We start from the raw sequence: 17,857 nt of genomic DNA on the forward strand, positions 1-17,857 counted from the left end.
ATGAGGAAAGGCTGAGAGAGCTGGGACTCTTTAGCCTGGAGAAGAGAAGGCTGAGGGGAGACCTTAGTATGGCATACAAGTATCTAAAGGGTGGGTTGAAGGAGGATGGAGCCAGATTCTTTTCAGTGGTTCCCAGTGACAGGATGAGGGGCAATGGGCACAAGTTGGAACATAGGAAGTTCCATTCAAATACATGGAAAAACTTCTTTACGGTTCGGGTGACAGAGCACTGATGCCTTGCCATCACCAGGAAATTGTTCTGCATTGAAATTCAACTACTGAAGGAAACCTGCACGATCAGAAAGTAAAGCTTGCATCCTGTAAGCTGTCATCTCTATTTGAAAATGGAAAAGGCCTGTGTAGAAGTCCCTGAATTCCCAGACCTTGGCTTTGATAATAATACTGTTATTTGTACCTGTCTGTATATGGAGTAGAAGTTGTAACCTTTCTCTTCTGGTATGTGTTTGACTGGTATACCAACTTTTGAGGCCTACATATTTAACCAGCTTAACCTGCTCAACATGTGGAATGCTCGATGGGTGACACTTCCAGACCAGTTGGAAGCTTCTGCTAATGCAAAAAATAAATTAATCCTTTGGTTCCACTCACATGTGACTGTAATAAATAAGAGCAAAGTTTGTGCCCTTCACAGCACTACTGCTTCTAGTACACCTCTTCCCTGTAGTCTATACTACTCTCACTTTTGCTGCCAGGTGGAAACAGAGCTTCTTTTTTTTGCTCCATTTTACCTGACAGACTTTCATGTCCAGCCTTCTTCACAAAATCGATTGTTTCTGCATACCAAACATTTCTAAGGTTAAAATGCTCATAAATGGAGGCTGAACTGTCTCACTACAGCTGAAGGTGTCCTCACCTCTTTCCCCCACTCCATGCTTCTGCAGTAGAGCTGGTGGATCTCGATGTGCTGACATTGAGAACACAGCACAAGGCTGATACATTTACTCAAGCTTTTCCCTATGGGAGGGGCGAATGTGAAATAAGTTGAGGCTCTGGAGGGAGAAATAAAAAAATAAATGTTTATATCTGTTAATAAATCAAATTGAAAATTTGTTGGTGTTGGAAATACTCCCGGAGCCTTAATGATAGGTTTATTTTTATCAACAACAACAATAATTAATAATTAATGCTACATGTCTCTCAGACGCATCTTGGCAACTCAAATTAACAAGTATAAAATGTTAAGTTTTAAATTATATACTTGGTGTGGATGTCTCCTCCTACAAAATCTCCCAGACTATATCCATGTCCATCATGCCCTGGATGACATGATATAGCCAAATTATTTTTGGAAAGTCTATCTGTATTCTCTCTGCTCCTCTGCTGGGAATTCCCTTAGTGGATGCTCTGTGACCTGCACGATCAGATAACTTTGCCTGCAGAGCCTACCACTGAAATCAGTGCCATCCTCTGCACACACAGCAGAGTCTCTAAACTGATTGCACTGACAGGTTTAGATCATTGTGGGGTCACAATCTTCCCTTCCAGACGCCAGAAGGCACAAGATTATTATTTTTTTTTTACTGTATTTAGAAATTGGGTAATGTTTTATTATAGATCTATTCTTATACTTTACAAAAGTTTCTGGTGGCCATGGTGAGAGAACCAGACTGTCACAGAAGAGTATTGTGCATATAAGCCTAACAAGAAGTTTGGAGAAGAAATAAGCTGGGGACTGTACTAAAAGGCTACTTGTTCTGTGCATTCATAACCATCCACTTTTTATTCCTTTTTCTTCAGCACCACTTAGACAAATTCCTTCCGCAAGTTTAAGCTTTCATAGCACACTAGCAGATTTCTGTTCAGTTTCTAGGGGAGACAAGACAATCCAAGTGACCCAAACCAGTCCTTCTAGATGACACATGATGAAAGGTTTACATATAGAGAACAGAAGGACCATGAGCCGAGATTAGCAAATCCCATATGAATTTGTACTATTTAACACTAATACTGTGTAACAGTGAGACATACCAAGGGCCAGCTGTGCTGGGTGCAGTATACACATAACCTAAATGGAAACCCTGCAAAGTGTTTCTTTGACAAAGAAACCTCAAAGTGCTGCTTTGGCTCTGCTTTGCTTACCATACCTATTCACTGAAGTATTGAAAAGTCAACGAACTGAGATCTCCAGGGGCTCAAACACACAATCATGTCAAGTCATCATGGCATTACAAGTGTCAGCTGAGCTATATCAATAACTTGTGTGCACGTTCCGAGTCATGGCAACAGCAAGGCTTGGTTTTGATTCATTTCAGGCTGTGCATTTGCTACTGGCAAAACATGTGAACAGGGATTAATGCCACAACTCGAAGTCTTGAAAGCTTCCTATCCGTAACTGACAATTTCCTACAATTAAAAAGACGTTTGATTGTTTAGTGGTTATCACTTAACTAGGACAGACAGGTTCTTTAGTTAGTTATGGAATGTGATTGAGTCTTCTCACTAAGGTTTAAATCTGACTAGAACATATTTTCACCGGTGTTAGTTCCTGTTGTTGAATCTTCTTTCCAAAACAACCCTTTAGAAAGGAATGGGAACAGACACTTGATGGGATTTAAACTCTTACAAATTGGTTTCTGGAGAGATTTTATGGGATGAGGTTTACGAATAGCTGCAAGAGACAAACTGAGTCCAGCAGCAGTTCTTGTCCATCATTAATGCTGCCTTGATGCTGAGGTCTAACTATGATTCCTAGGCAAAACAATTTTTCTTCCATTGTAGTACAACTGCAGTGCCTTGTGGGATCACTCAGTTCAGTGAAACGTTATTACTCTTCTGTATTTACTTTAAAAGATAAGCAGTGCCAAAATGAAGGTCTTACAGCAATAATTAAATTGCTAACACTCTAGCCCGAATTCTGATTGACTGGACATAAGAGGATATACAGTCAAAGACAGAGACTTGAAAGCCCTCTTAAATATAAGAAGTGTAAAATCTCAATGCAAATAACAACAGCTTTACAATTAATCCCATCTTTTTAAAACCCATGTTTCAATAGCTGTAGGTTCTGACACATTGGGCTTTGTTGTCCCGTATGGTTCAGCTAAGCTTGTTAAGGAAGCCATTATCATTCTAAGCCTTCACCTAACTTTAAGTGGTATTTAAATAATAATAAATCCATTTGGATTTCCTAGCTTAAAGAAATTATTTAGCAAATATAAGATAGGTTAAAGATGTTACTTTTTATGAAATAAAGAGCATAGAGCACAAATTATATGCCATGCTACTAATTAGAGACAGATATGTAATCACTTACTAATGGAACAACATTTTGTGCCAACCTTATTCATACTTCCTTCCAACTGCTGGACTCCTTGTGCCAGATATATTTCAGTTTTCTTCAGAAGAGAGAGATACTAACATGTTTTCCATCCTGTTTTTAAACCCAGAAGTCTAGTGCAAACTGAACTTTCTTGACATTTCAAAAATTCTATCAGTTTTAACAGCTTGAGGCCTTTTTATTACAAACATGTACATTTCCCTGCAGGGTTCTGGAAATCTTACAATTACATTCATTAAAAATGTCCATGATTATAGCCAAACGCATGCTTCGTAAATTTACCTTTACAGTTTTCTTTCAACAATTATTCTGTGCATAATTTTCTATTAAATTCCACACAATACCTACTTATTCATCCACAATGTCAGTGTTATATGAATTTTGACAAAAGCATCAAAAGAGAAAAACACCGTTACTGTCAAATTTTCCAGTACCAGGTTTGATGTCTATGGTGTGACTCACTGAGACTCAACATAATAAGCACGTATGTCCATGAAAACAAATATAAAAAGATCATGTTTCAGCAGCGGTCTAAAATTAGTGGCACTATCCTAGAATACCAGGTTGGAAGGGACCTCGGGGATCATCTGGTCCAACTGGCACTACATGCATTTTACGCTAGCACCAAGAGGATCTCAGGGTACATAATTTTGCATCCCTAGCCATACCTAGGAGTCTCTTTATTTGACAAGCTGAGCATCCCTCTCACAACAAAGTCCTGCTGCAATCCAGAACACCTAATGACATTGCTTTTTCTCATGATGTAATAAATATGTTCAGATCATACTTAGAGAATGGTGACTTAATGAGTTCAGCGCACAGTGACTACAGGTTTTTTCTCAGAAAGAAAAAGTGGGAAAGATCAGAATTTGTTTGATCATCCTTGGCTTTACATCTGATTGTTGATCTCTACCTAGAACAGAGATTCGCATCCTGCTTGTCCCCCTTCCCATGAACTTTCACCTACCATCACCCTGTAGAAGAGCTAGAATGTGGAAATGGGAAAGACACCCTTATGTTTTTCCTGTTGAAAAGCAAACAAGATTCATAGGGAATGAAAGAAAGAAACTTGAGATCCACCTCATGCCACTTTTTTTTTTTCCCTCCAAACACAGACAAATATAAAATGAATAAACAGGTCTGGACATAGGCACTGGAACCCAGACCTTAATCTTAGCACCTGAGAACAATTATCTTTTTATGAGAGGTTTATTTTGGCCATGACTTAAAGTCAACCACAAATTAAACAATCTAATAGGGTACAGGGTAGGTTAACTCACAATTGCCCAGGGCAGAGCATCTTGTACTTCTGGAGTGGTTGGTTTTGGCTTCTGTTCAAACAGCATCCTGGATGAGTTTGATTGAATCTAGCAAAACATCATTCACTTTTTTTTTTTTTTTCAGTTGCTGCAAAAGAGGGACTTCAGCATAAAAAGGGAACTGATTCACTTTCAAGATGTTTTCAGAACTGAGTGTACTTCAGCCATAAGTAACAAACACAAACCTCACGATTAATTTTCATACTGACTCTTAAATCACCTCTGAGCCTGATTTTCCCAACTTCTATGTGATACTATTTCTAACACTTTAAAATAAAAGTAAGCGTAGGGCTAGAGAACACTTTCATGTCTAAGGTTCACAGGCCTGAGCCCCGTAGCTTTTACAGAGTGAAGTATGTAGTGTTAGGCAAGAATACTTATTTTACAGCTTCTGATCAGACCAGTCTGAGAATCAGACCAATTCAATAGTCATTTCCCTTATCATGCTCTCATTGACTTGACCGCAAGATATAGGGGCCTAAAAACTCTGACCTAGGAGAATACAAGAAAAAAAAAGTAAAACTGTACAAATGAGCTTCACAGTGCATGTCAAGGTTAAACCATACCATATGTTCCTGAAAATACTCAGACACAACAGGGAATTGGAGGGAAGTATAAATAAAATTGAGTACAATAGGTAGATAATCTTTCACACAAAATTTACACTATTTTTCCTTAAATTATAGTCTTCTAAAAGATTTTGTGTTTTCTAACATGTTTCATTTTGTTATGCAGAAAAAGTAATGATGTAATAATTATTGTAGTAGGGCATAAGATTTACAGTGCATTTTTCTCAGAGTTGTATTTTTTATTTACCAGATAGCTGTATCAAAAATACCTTACTGTGTTTCTGTAGCTGTTTTGGTGTATGTGACAAATGGATTCTATGTCTACGTTCTTAGAAATTATAACCCACATAGGAAAATCCATGTAGGAAATTCAACTTTCATACTAGAAAAAACAACCAAGTAGCTGAATGCTGATTTTTGGTGTTGCTTTTGTTGTCATTATTGCTTAAACCTTTTAGTCTTGTGAAGTTTATTCCTATTTTGTCTTCATCTAAAAATCCTTTTTACCATTATACTTGGAAATCTATATGGTTTCCTCTTTCTTAAAACTAAGATTATGTAAATGAGAGACATGCACATTTAACTATTTGTAGGTTGATCTGCTTCCCACTGACTGCTTTTCTGTTTCCACTGAAATTCAACAAATAAGCAAAAGAGAAGTAGAAAAAGGTGTGAAGCCCAAAATAGCTGCTTGAGTCGTCAACAGATTGTCTGAAATGATTCAAATAGGTGTTTGTGAGAGAATGAACTATTTTCCTCAGGGCTGCGGGGGTGAATTCTAGAAGAGAAAAAACTACTCTAAATGGGTCCTGAAGAACAAGGAGGGAAAACCCCACCATTTTGGGAAGAGTAGGACAGCAGAGGGTTACCTCAGGGAAGTCTGAGCTATTTTTCTTTTGCATTAAGGCAGGACAGTGGAGGCACACATGCCAGCACCAAGTCCAGCACCACAGCCAGGGAGGAGGGAGTAGACTACACCTGTGCAACATTCCTCAGCACGTGTGTGCAATATGCGGTTGTGTGGGTGGGCAGCAGAAGACCCTCACCAGCTGAGAGACACTTGAGCTGGCACCAGTGTGAGTCATGGGTCAGACACAGTCTAAGTCTTTCATGGATAAACCTTGGTAAATTTTGGATTCGCAAACCAACATCACTTTTGCTTTTCAAAATGAAGCTCATTAAAATGAGCTGCACAAAGTCTCTCACAATATTCTTGTGAGAATACTCTTGAGTAGAAAAAAACTAGTTGTATGGTTGGCTTAGAGTGTAATAACTAATGGGTGGCAATTTACCCGGAAGCGGATAACAAGCAGAATACTACATGGGTCTATCCAGGGACCTATGATTAATGTCAGTGACCTGGAGTAGGCAGTGGAGTGCTTGTTCATACAGTTTGTAAATAACACCAAACTGGGGGGACCAGTCTATATGCTCAAGGGCATGGTTGCGATCTGGAGAGATCTATACAGGTTCGAGGGATGGGCAATGAGCTGAATATGAGTCAGCAGTGTTTCCTGGCAGCACAGACAGTTGACAACATCTGGGGCTGGCATGAAGAGAAGCACAGCCCGTAGGTTGAGGGATGGCTTTTCCTCCTCTGCTTAGCACTCAGTAGACCATATCTAGAATACTATGTTCAGTTCAACTGATTTGCCCAATGCATGGAAGACATGGAAACTAGAGTGAGTTTAGCAGACGCCACCAAGATGCTTGGAGGCTGTAACGCTTCCTAGAGAGGCTAAGGAAGGTGGGCTTCTTCAGTCTGGAAAAGACATGGCTTCAGGGGCATCTAGCATCAGCCTGTCACTGTCTATAGAGAGGTCATTGAGTAGATGAAGGCAGACTCTTCACATTGATGTGTGGTGGGATGACAAGGGACAATGGGCATAAATTGAAACAAGAGGTCCAGACTCTTGGAAAAACTGGAAAACTTCCAGACTATGGAAGAACTTTTTAGCCATGAGGACAGCCAAGCAATGGAGCAAGTTTCCCAAGGAGGTTGTGCGGTTTCCACACCTGGAGGTTTTCAGGACTTCACTATATAAAGCTGTGAGCAACCTGTTCTGACCCTACAGCTGACCCTGCCTTGAGAATAAGGTTGGACCAGATGATCTTCCAACCTGAACAATTCTGTGATTCTAAAATAGCTCGCAGAGCTCTTAAAAAGTTTCTGGGGATTGGAGGCAGAGAACACATGCTGCTAATATCTACCCAATTTCTTCCCTGTAACCCACTTACAATCAAAATGTCTGGTTTGTTTAGAAATAGCAAACTGAATGATAAAGTTGATGTATTTTGAGAAACAGACTGGCAGGCACTTTTGAGAAGAATGTTACCTTCTCCTCTGAGGCAGGTAACAGTAGCATGAATGACAATGTTTACTGATCTTGGGTAAGAAAGATCTGCTCCCAGAGGTTCTCTTGAGAATCTAAAAGCAGGTAGTTAATTCAGCTGATGTTAACGGGTTTTGTCAGAATTTGGCATGGTAAAACAGTGTTGCTTAAACAGACCGACTCCTGTAATAGTTATTCAGTTAAGTGGGCTCTTCTTCAGTTAATTGTTTCTGAGTTCCCGAATACACATCAGGCAGATGTGTGTGGTGCAGTGCACTCTTGACTGCTGACCTATTTATTGGTGTGTTTCTGTGATGGCTGACCCATACCGGAGGCTCTGTGGCTCAGCTGTTCACAAAGCTGTTACACAAAGAAAGAGGTGACATTCTGCAAAGTAAGTGTTAATTTGGACATTGGGTACTGGCAAAAATGGAAGGACACATTTTCCTGGGCTTCAGTTGCTTAAATGGGGGATATTCCCCTGAAGTTCTCTAGGCAAGACCCAAAAAACAGAGTGCTACTGCCTGAGATACTAAATTCCCTACTTCCTCATTGATTTTCTAACACAACCTTAATGCTGTGTTAGCACCATTTCTCTGTTCGTTCCATCTGCTCTTAGGTCTCCCCCGCTGTTTCCTAGGAGATATATTGCCATGATGCCTGCATCTGTAAGGCAGTGGCAGATATGGGGCAAGAGCCACATAGTTAGCGGCATTAGTATCACCTGAATGTTTGCAGGGTTCTCAGGGGATCCCGCCACCCACCATTTCTCAAAACCTGAGGGAGCCCTAGTGCCACAGTCAGCTGCTTCAGAGTGCTGTGGGAAAGGGGTGTTGTGGCTTCTCAACTCCTTTCCACTTCTATTTGCTTCTTCCAGATTAGAAACTCCATTAAAAAAAAAAAAAAAAAAAAAAAAAGAAGACTAAAACAGGGTTATTTTTGTCCAGTCAGCCTATTTAGTGAACATTTTAATCTTATTATGTAAAAAACTGTACAGGTTTTCTGCTTGTTCACAATGCATTTAGCAAAACTAGTGATTGTTTATGTTATGTGCTTTAGATGGTCAGGACCTGCCTTTTTCATATCTTTTCAGGTATGGTCTAAGAGACCAATTCCAAAATGTAATAGTAAGCATAATAAACTGGATTTTGCAACTAAACAGGAATGACACACAATATCAGCATTGCTAGATCTTGCCTTGTGCCCTAACATCTTCCCTAGTCTTCCCTTGGTAGACACACACAAACCTGACTAGGGCTAACAAAACGTACAGGGGTTTATGACATTTCTAAAAATTCTAAAATTCCTCACAAGAGACCCAAACTTAAGTACACTTGGAAACAGCTAATATAGAAAATAATTAACTTTTGCTCATATGTATAATTTATTTTAAATTGTATTCAGTTTTGTTTTCTTCACAGGAAAAATAGGTAAACAAGAATTGTTTACATCAAACAGTTGGTGTGTTTTTATTTAGGCAGAACTGTGAAAAAAACAAAGTATTTTCTGAATGTATGCAAAAGGAAGGACAATTTATGAAAAATACACATAATATTAATCAATAACTTATTTGGGGTAGAGAATCTATTCATTAAATGGGATCAGAAGCATAGTAAAGATTTATAGCTTAAGCGTTAAAGGTCCACATATAGAAGAAATGCAACCATTTTTCTTGATGGCAAGAAGAACATTAGGAAACATAATATAGCAAGAGTTACATTACAGTGAAACCTACAAATCACTGAAGGATGTTTCCTCAAAGAAAACTGTCAGTCTCTTCAAAGTAAATACGTAATGCTTTTGTAGATGTTAGGGACATCTCATAGTATTTGTGAAATAACAGATATTTAAGCAGTTAGGTTATACATGACAAGTGTTACCCTTTCTTAATTAGGAGACTTAATTTCAATGTTACAACTAATTTCAGCTGTTAAAGGGCTATCTCCAGTGTATCAATTGCATATCCTCAAATTTAAATATGATTATGTGGCTAACATTTAATACTGCAAAGAAAACAAGAGACAAAAAGAAATACCAAAGTAAATTAATATGCTTCTCATACCTAGTATAACACCGAGCATATTTAAACAAGATACATAATTAATTTCATAATATTCTTGTAAATTCAGCCTTCAGTGACCTGTATTTCAAACCAGGATCTGACAAAACAGAAATCTCTTACACAGTCAAACATTAAGAAGGCTTTGAACAAAGTTCTGCATTTTGAGAGGTTTGGGGAAACATCCTGAAAAAAGCGAAACATTTCTCAGCTGTGTCCTTCAATAAAAAGCACAATGCGCTTCGCTAAGAAGGAATAAAGGAGCAAGGCTTTTCTGTTGACAAAAGCCTTTTTTTGCTATCCCAATCCAAACCTTACAAGAGAAACCATAGTCCCCTCCATGCCGCCCATCACGAGATATTCTAAAACAAGCTAAAAAGCCCCACAACCTAGACCTCTGGTCTAATGTTGGTATCCTCAAGTTCCTGAAACTGGAGAAAAATTCACTTTTAAACAGAGTATATTATAATGGAAAAGCTATGGTAGCTTGAAAGAATTTAAACTACTTCTACATGTCCTTGTAAATATTTAGTCCATTTCTGCCTGTGGGAAATACCATGATCTTTTTTACTGAAAAAAGGCAGAACTTAGAGAGTGCGATATTAAAACTCACTTAGACTTCACTAAAAGAAGCTTGTGTAAAAACATCAAGGATATAGTCAAACTTCAAATAGTAGAGCTAAACGTAACATGCTAAGTATCTAAATTTACATAAAACAGAAAGAAAATAACAGAAAACCTGCACTTATCCAGACCCAGAAACTCAATATTTTTTTCTTTGACACAGATGTCAATGGGCGTACTAAAATGACCCACAGGAATTTCCTGGGGATTGAATAGCATTGAAATGAATAGAAGTAGTTAGTAAAGTGTTTAATACAGATAGAGAAAACTGCAAACTGCAAACAGACTGACAATATGCTGTTTGTTATAAATATGTCTTCGGTATGCTTAATTTACACGCTGTTCAACTTTAAACTGGAATTCAGCTTTGACGACATTTACAAGCACCTATTCTCGAAGGGAATATGCAAATGTAGAGCTTGGGACAATTGAAACTCAGAAGCAAAACCAAACTAAAGCATGAGAAACCGACTAAAGGGGCATTCTTCAATGTTGTGAATATTAGCAGCATCATATGGACAATACCTTGGTGCTCCAATAATATAGTATGGAGAATAGTATGGACAGAAGAATGAGAACAGAACAGAGTAAATAAACTCTTAAACTTGGCATGTCATATTTCTCAAATTTTCTCCAATATAGTAAAGAACATGACCTTGCTATAAAACACCATCTCAACTTTTATTCAGGAAACAATTTCTACTGACTTGAATATTATGTTGTCTTGATAAAATATTCCCAATATTTCTCCCAAAATTTTCAAACAAACACTAAAAACTCAAATGGTTTGATCTCTAGTAAATAATAAGATCTCAGAAACAAGTTCAAAATGTTTTTCATCTGAAACCATAGGGACGGACCTGATTTTCTTTCTAAAGTTCCCATTTACAGATTTAGTTTTTCAGGTCAGCAAAACGAAAACATGATTTTTCCTACAGCTGTCAGTATTGTAACCCAGATCTATGGACTAAAAATCAAACACTGGCTTCTTCTGGTCTTATATGATCTTTGAAAATAAAAAATTCATAATTTGAATTCAAACACATCTAATGCTAAAACACATCCCTACTTACAAATATCTGAAGACAAACCTGAATCTGACTGCTTTAATTTGAATATGTTTTTTGCTAAACACTGTCTTTATCAGCCTCTTGGAGCTACAATATATTCGCATATCAGTGGACATAGTGATAAAAAGACTTTGGGTCTCTATCAAGGAATATCTTCCTCGGTACAAAAAATGTATTCTGCCTTTGATCCATTAGAGGTACTCCCTGGCTAGAAGCTCCCGGGTGGTACGTGTATCAAAAGCAAGATGTGGACTCAAAAAGAAGCCAAGTGTAGTAAAAAGTGATACTTTAGAGTCATTTCTCAGGCCATATATTCAAAATGTAAACTTTGGGATGTGTTGTTTTTTCTGTCAAATACTTCCTCTGAACACCTCCATTTTTAGGATCTGCTGTTCTCAGAAATCAGTCAATATCTCTACTTTCAGGAGTTCATGAAGCAGAAGTGAGGGAGCTCAAGGAGATTAAGATTCAAAGAAAGGAACTGGATTAAGGGTCTGTTTTAGTTCAGAGTTCCCCGAGCATCAGAGAAAGGCTGCCAGCATACCTAGGGAGCATGTTATCAAACACAGTCATTCCGATGCCCTCAAACCCTGATTCCACAGTGGCAATATACACAGGAACTTTCAGCTACTGAGCCATATCTCTTCTTGAAATACATAATAAAATAGTATATATGACTACGCATGTTAGTGCTGAAATTCTAGAGAGGCTTAATCCTTCTTCTGCACTCTGGTACTCTGATGTTGCTTGCCCATTTCTGACTTCCCCCCTTCTCCCCCCCCCCAAATAAAACCTGCAAGAATCACATGGGTTTCTTCTGCAAATCCATATTTTGTTTGCTTGAACCTCTACATACTTCCAAAACTTTATAGCATATAAATACCTTAATTTTAATGTTTTTTGTTAAATTATGTGTTGGAAATGACTGTTTACTTTGGGTATGTTTTACAAAGTACAGCTATGTGACTTGCATTGAATTTATGAGACTTGTGGCAGCTAAATTTCTGAGCAGTCATTTGAAAAGAGTAAATGATTAATTATAGGTGTGTCGTAGAAACACCAGTTATCCTTTAGCAGATGATGAACATATTTCATTAGATATTGGAAAAATTAAGATGACCAGTGCATTAAGTAGTTTAACACAGTGGGATAAAGAATTACTTTACAGATACTTGCTCACTGCAAAACTTAATGGCATTCTCTCATGTGACTTCTTCACCAATTGCATCCTATTTTCTATTCTAAGCTATCATGTAGCTATAATTAATTTTAAACAACCATTTATTGTCACTTCTGAAAGTTGCCTAATATCACTTGGCACTGGGTGACGCCGCAAAACACTGACACAGCCCTGTTTTGCAGGAGAGGGACAAATAACAACTATGTTCAGAAAGAGTCTGAGAACACATTAGTAATAAATCAGCAATATATCACTAAGTAAGGTATGCAGGGTTATTACTTTCTTATAGCTACATCAGTCAGAGATGTAACAGTTCCATAGCTTGTTATGACGTCTATTTCTGCACATTTTCAAGAGTAGTACTCTAACTTCTAAGCAATTTCTACTTGCCTTTCGAGTACCAGTGTGTTAATAAAAAGACAAAAACACTGTAGCACAATCCTATTACAACTATTATAATGAACCAGAAATTATGCTTTTGATGTTGAGTCTTTGAACTTTTTTGCTTTGAAATTTAGTTATAAAACATACAAGTCTACCACAGAGAACACAGCTTATCCAGAGGGAACAATACCAAAAGGGATTGTTGGAGGGGAAAAAAACACTACGAAAGACAGTAAACATTTTCCATTGTCTGTTAATATTTTACCAAAAATGCTAAGTCCTATGAGTATAGGACTAAATGGATGTAATTATTTTAAGCTAAACACAAATAAAACAAAGATATCAATATTTAAGTGCAAATTTAATACAACCCATCATACCTTGTTATGCGTCTGAGTTTGTCCAACCAGGATAAGGATATTTGATGAGATAATAGACAGGCAGAAATTGATTAGAATTATTGACCTCTCAGATCTGATGTACCTGTTCAAATAAACAAAGAGAGGGTACAACTTTTCTAAAAGGAAAACAACTGGTAAGTCATACAAAGCTTTGATGCAATTCTTGCACTAATTGTTGGAGATACTCTGAAAGGTAAGTGCTCTCTTTCAAGTGCTCAAAAAGAGTATCGGGGAGCTACCACATTAAAAGCATAGGAACTATGATATTTTGATAGATACTCTGCAATTCCCTCTTAGTATCTTGCTATATTTTAAAAATAATCTATCAATGCTTCTTTTAAAAACTGCTGGCAACACTGTTCTAACACCGTACTGACAATAATGGGCTCACATGAATTCATGTCAGGAACAACTTATGCTCTCTGCTCATCCCTGGGAATATCCACAGCTGGCACAGACCACTCACAATAACAAACTTCAGCAAAAATACGGTGATTTACATAAACAGAAAATCTGGTCCACGATGCATAAATAAGATGCAGGTTGGCTGATGATAGTACATTTTGAAAGACGTTACTGGGATAAGGATAACATTAATCTTGAAGTTCCACCACATTGACAAGATAATTTGTATGAAGAAACAACAATACCGTAATATCTTAATCTTCATAAGACTTTATGCCAAAAAATAGCTAAGTTTGTACAGAAAGATTAAATTATAGCAGTGAGCATCACACAGTCTCTCTTGCAAACTTATCATATTCATTTTACAAGTATGTTTAGGATGAAGAAGTCAAATACTCTTAGCAGTCATTTCCTTACAAGATGCAAATGTTCTTATTTTTCTATTTACAGTCTTTTACATGCTATAGGACAGAAAGAGAACGACTATGGTTTCAAGTGAAGTACCTTACTGACCCAATTTTCAGAGGTGTTAACAGAGTAAATGTTGACTACTAAAGTAAATGAAAGTTAAGGGTGCTCAGTTCCTCTGAAGACCATGCCATATTTTTATATATTTTATGACTATATGCTTCTCACTGGAGCTTAGTTAATATTGCTGTCTCCTCCTGAGCTGTATGCCCATAGCTGACCCTCTGAGGAGGTCATAACAGAGAGTGCTGAACTCATGAGGAATGCTGAGCTTCCGACATGAAATGAATTGCAGTCCTTTTTGCTCAGCTATCAATTAATAATACAGCATTACATTTTTGAGTCAAGAAGACAGAACAATCCTGATATCACAAACCACATCTTTCCTTAAAATGTAACAATATTGTTCAGGTTAGTTCTATGTGTTTGCAAACAAAAAAGTTTAGACAGAAAGTCTAGTCCCTTTGTCTACACAGTCAGCATGCTGCTACTTTCTAACTTGTTAACTATTGATTCACCTGGGCCAGTTCCCAACACTGAGTATCTATGGGCTATAAGGGGTCTTAGCGGTTGAGTAAATACAGTGCAAGTAGGAGCTCATGGCATTGACTTAAGCTGGGAAGGTTTTAGTTTTTCTGCCAGCTCACTATCCATGATGGGAAGGGAAGGGAAGGGAAGGCAAGGCAAGGCAAGGCAAGGCAAGGGAGGAGAAGGGAGGAGAAGGGAGGAGAAGGGAGGAGAGGGCAGGGCAAGGTAAGGCAAGGCAAGGCTGAATATTTGACTGACACTAAATTTATTTTTCAGTTGGAATTTTCAGTCAGGGGGATCAAATCAATCAACCATAAAAGAATGCTCACACAGGCCTTCTTCAGACCAGAATACCTCTACCTTGTATCACTTATAAACAGGCCTTGACATTCAAAGGGAAGGTGGGTGTTCCAAAATATAAATACAGACATAGGGTCAAAATATCAAATTTCTCCCTGATCCTAGGTTTATAAAAATAAGCATATATACATATAAGTTTCCGTGTCTATCTTCCCCCCATAGTTGATTACTACATGCTCTTGTGAAACGCGTTGAAGGCAAATTTTAATGGTGCAAATGACAAGCCACTCACTTGTCATAATACTTTCAAAATATCTCACTGATAGAACACAGAGATCTATATGAGTTATTTTTTCTTCAGCTGGATACAGAACCCACATTAGGTCCACAACACTTTTTTTTTTTTTTTTTCTCAGCTTGGAAATTACCGTAATCATAGAATCGTAGAATCACAGAATCACAGAATAGTAGAATCATGGCATCATAGCGTCATGGCACCATAGCATCATAGAATCATAGACTGGTTTGGGTCCAAAGGGACCTTTAAATATCACCTAGTTCCAACCCCCCTGCCCTGGGCAGGGACACCTTCCACTAGACCAGGTTCCTCAAAGTCCCATCCAACACTTCCACAACTTCTCCGGGCAACCTGTTCCAGTGTCTCACTACTCTCATAGTAATTTTTTTTTTTCCTTATATTTAATCTAAATAATGGAGAAGACCAGTTCCACTGAGCATGACAGTATTTCCATCCAAGTGCTAAATATATCAGGGAGTGCAAAAATAACACTATAATTCTTCAGATGGGAATTATATCCTGAAATACTCTCATTCTTAGTTTTGACAGACAAGAACTGATAATTCTTATACTCTTTTTATTATAACTTATGTAACTAGATACTCTATATTTATTTTATGTATGTCTAATCCTGTGAGTTTCTGTGGCTGCATAAGAGAGTGAAAGAGAAAAGCATGTAAAATTATCAAGCTGCTTCTAAAATTAAAATTCTATTGGTTGATTTTACATTACTCTAAAAATTGTTATTTTCTCCTTGTGTTTGTTCTTACTTGCTCAAGAACCTATTTTTCTTTTATTATGGAAAAAAGTTAAATGAGAACCCACGTTCACTTTAAAAAAATATTATTACTGCACGTGATTTTCCTACCTTTCTATTTCTTCTACAATAATACATCATGCTATTTCCCATCACCTCTCAAATTAATTTGCTCCATAAATATCTATTGCACTTTTCAGTCAATCTAATATTTTAATATAGTAAACTCAGGATAGAAAGAAAGTCTGTTACTGGAATGTACCACCACACTGTTTGAAACTACTTCATATTTTGGTCTTCATTGAAACTTCTGACAGAAGTGGATAAACTCAAAGTCAGTTGACTGAACCTCCCTAAATCTGCAATTACTCATATGGCACTTGATATGTCATTTTTACCACATAGAAGTTTTGTTTTCAAATGTAAATGGAGGAAAAGCATTCCAAGGTATAGGCCTCACACAAAATACATCATATAGAAGAATCCTGTGAAATGTTTATTAGCGCTATGAATACCCCACTAAAAGAGCTATACCATTCACACTCGAGAGGGGAAAGAGAAGAGTGGGCTATACTATCACCAGTAGGCCAAGAGAGTGAAACTAATCAATCACATCAACAAATTTAGGAGTCAAAACATGCACTACATTTTGCTTTTTTTTTCTTTATTTCTTTTCCAAATATTAAAAGTTGCATCTAACGCACTCTTTAAATTTTAATTCAACTAAATATGTATTCACATTCCGCTTTGTCAATCCATTACATACCTCCATAGTGCTGCATAGACAACTGCTAGGGTGATCAAGGCCAAGCATGAAAGACCACTGCCTACTATTAAGGTCACTGAGGGTGTACCAGATGACTCCATGATCTGTAGGTTACAACAGACAACCATGAAGGAAACCATCCTCCAGCAATTAAAACAACAAGTAAAAAGACAAAAAAAGCAATAAAATCAAAATGATAAAAGCAGTCACGCTGTCACAGATAGCTTTGGTAATATTCCTTATGAAGCAGAAATCAACTTAATTCCAAAACTGATCCATACATAACTCTGAGATCTGTTCAATTACTGCTACATTCCTCAGAGGCCTTTGAGCTTTAAAACACCTTATAATGCCTGCATAATATTTTGAAAAATAAAGTAGTAAGATTACAATGTAATAGGAGACTATGATGTTAGCATAAGTTTCAACTACAGCCCAATTAAAATTCATTAAAATATATATTTCTCTTGAGAAACAGCAATATTTAGAATTGTGTATTAAACAAACAGCTTAGTTTCACTGTAATATATTAAAGATAGTCCAGTAGTTTCTCCCAGAATTTGGTTCATGCTTGTTGCAGAATTACCAAACTTTCTGACTTTTAATAACTTTGACTTCAATCCACTATTCTCACACACTTAATTTCCTTGGGCCTCTGAATGTCTAGAAGGAATGGCAAGATATCTATGGCAACAATATCATAAGCCTTCTGTACAGAAGCTGGAAATTTAGAAATATTTCAATTGTACTCTGTGTGTTAATAAAAAATGAAAATAAATAAATGACCTTGAAAACAAACTAGCTTTCCCTGCTGTAAAGAAACTATTACCATCAGATATCAGGTAAGGTTTTTCTTCCATGTGCATATGTGCTCATGTTCTGAAACAGACATGGTATTTGCTAACACAAATGGAAAAAAATTTAGATCTAAAAGTTTGCCTGGTTTACCAAAATGCTTTTTAAAGCCTCAAGGATGCATTGCGAATTACATTTTATCAAAATATCTTTTGTCACCCAAATAGGAGATAAGACTGGTGTACTTTTAGGCCAGATCTGAAGCAGAAAGTAGCATTTTATTTCGACCACTTTGTTCAAAAC

General features: G+C 37.3%; 1 protein-coding gene across 1 annotated transcript in view; it reads right to left on the reverse strand.

Annotated features, from left to right (window-relative positions):
• Positions 1-16,808, reverse strand: part of BAI3 (brain-specific angiogenesis inhibitor 3) — a 101,872-nt gene extending 85,064 nt beyond the window's left edge. The window contains exons 1-2 of the mRNA XM_009880521.1: positions 16,760-16,808; positions 13,217-13,319 (exon numbers count right to left, since the gene is read on the reverse strand). The gene's annotated coding sequence lies outside the window, so the exon portion shown is untranslated. The remainder of the gene's footprint in view (positions 1-13,216; positions 13,320-16,759) is intronic.
• Positions 16,809-17,857: the final 1,049 nt, after the last annotated feature.

The sequence above is a fragment of the Charadrius vociferus genome, unplaced genomic scaffold, assembly GCF_000708025.1.
Source record: "Charadrius vociferus isolate BGI_N301 unplaced genomic scaffold, ASM70802v2 scaffold513, whole genome shotgun sequence".
Taxonomy (NCBI): Eukaryota; Metazoa; Chordata; class Aves; order Charadriiformes; family Charadriidae; genus Charadrius; species Charadrius vociferus.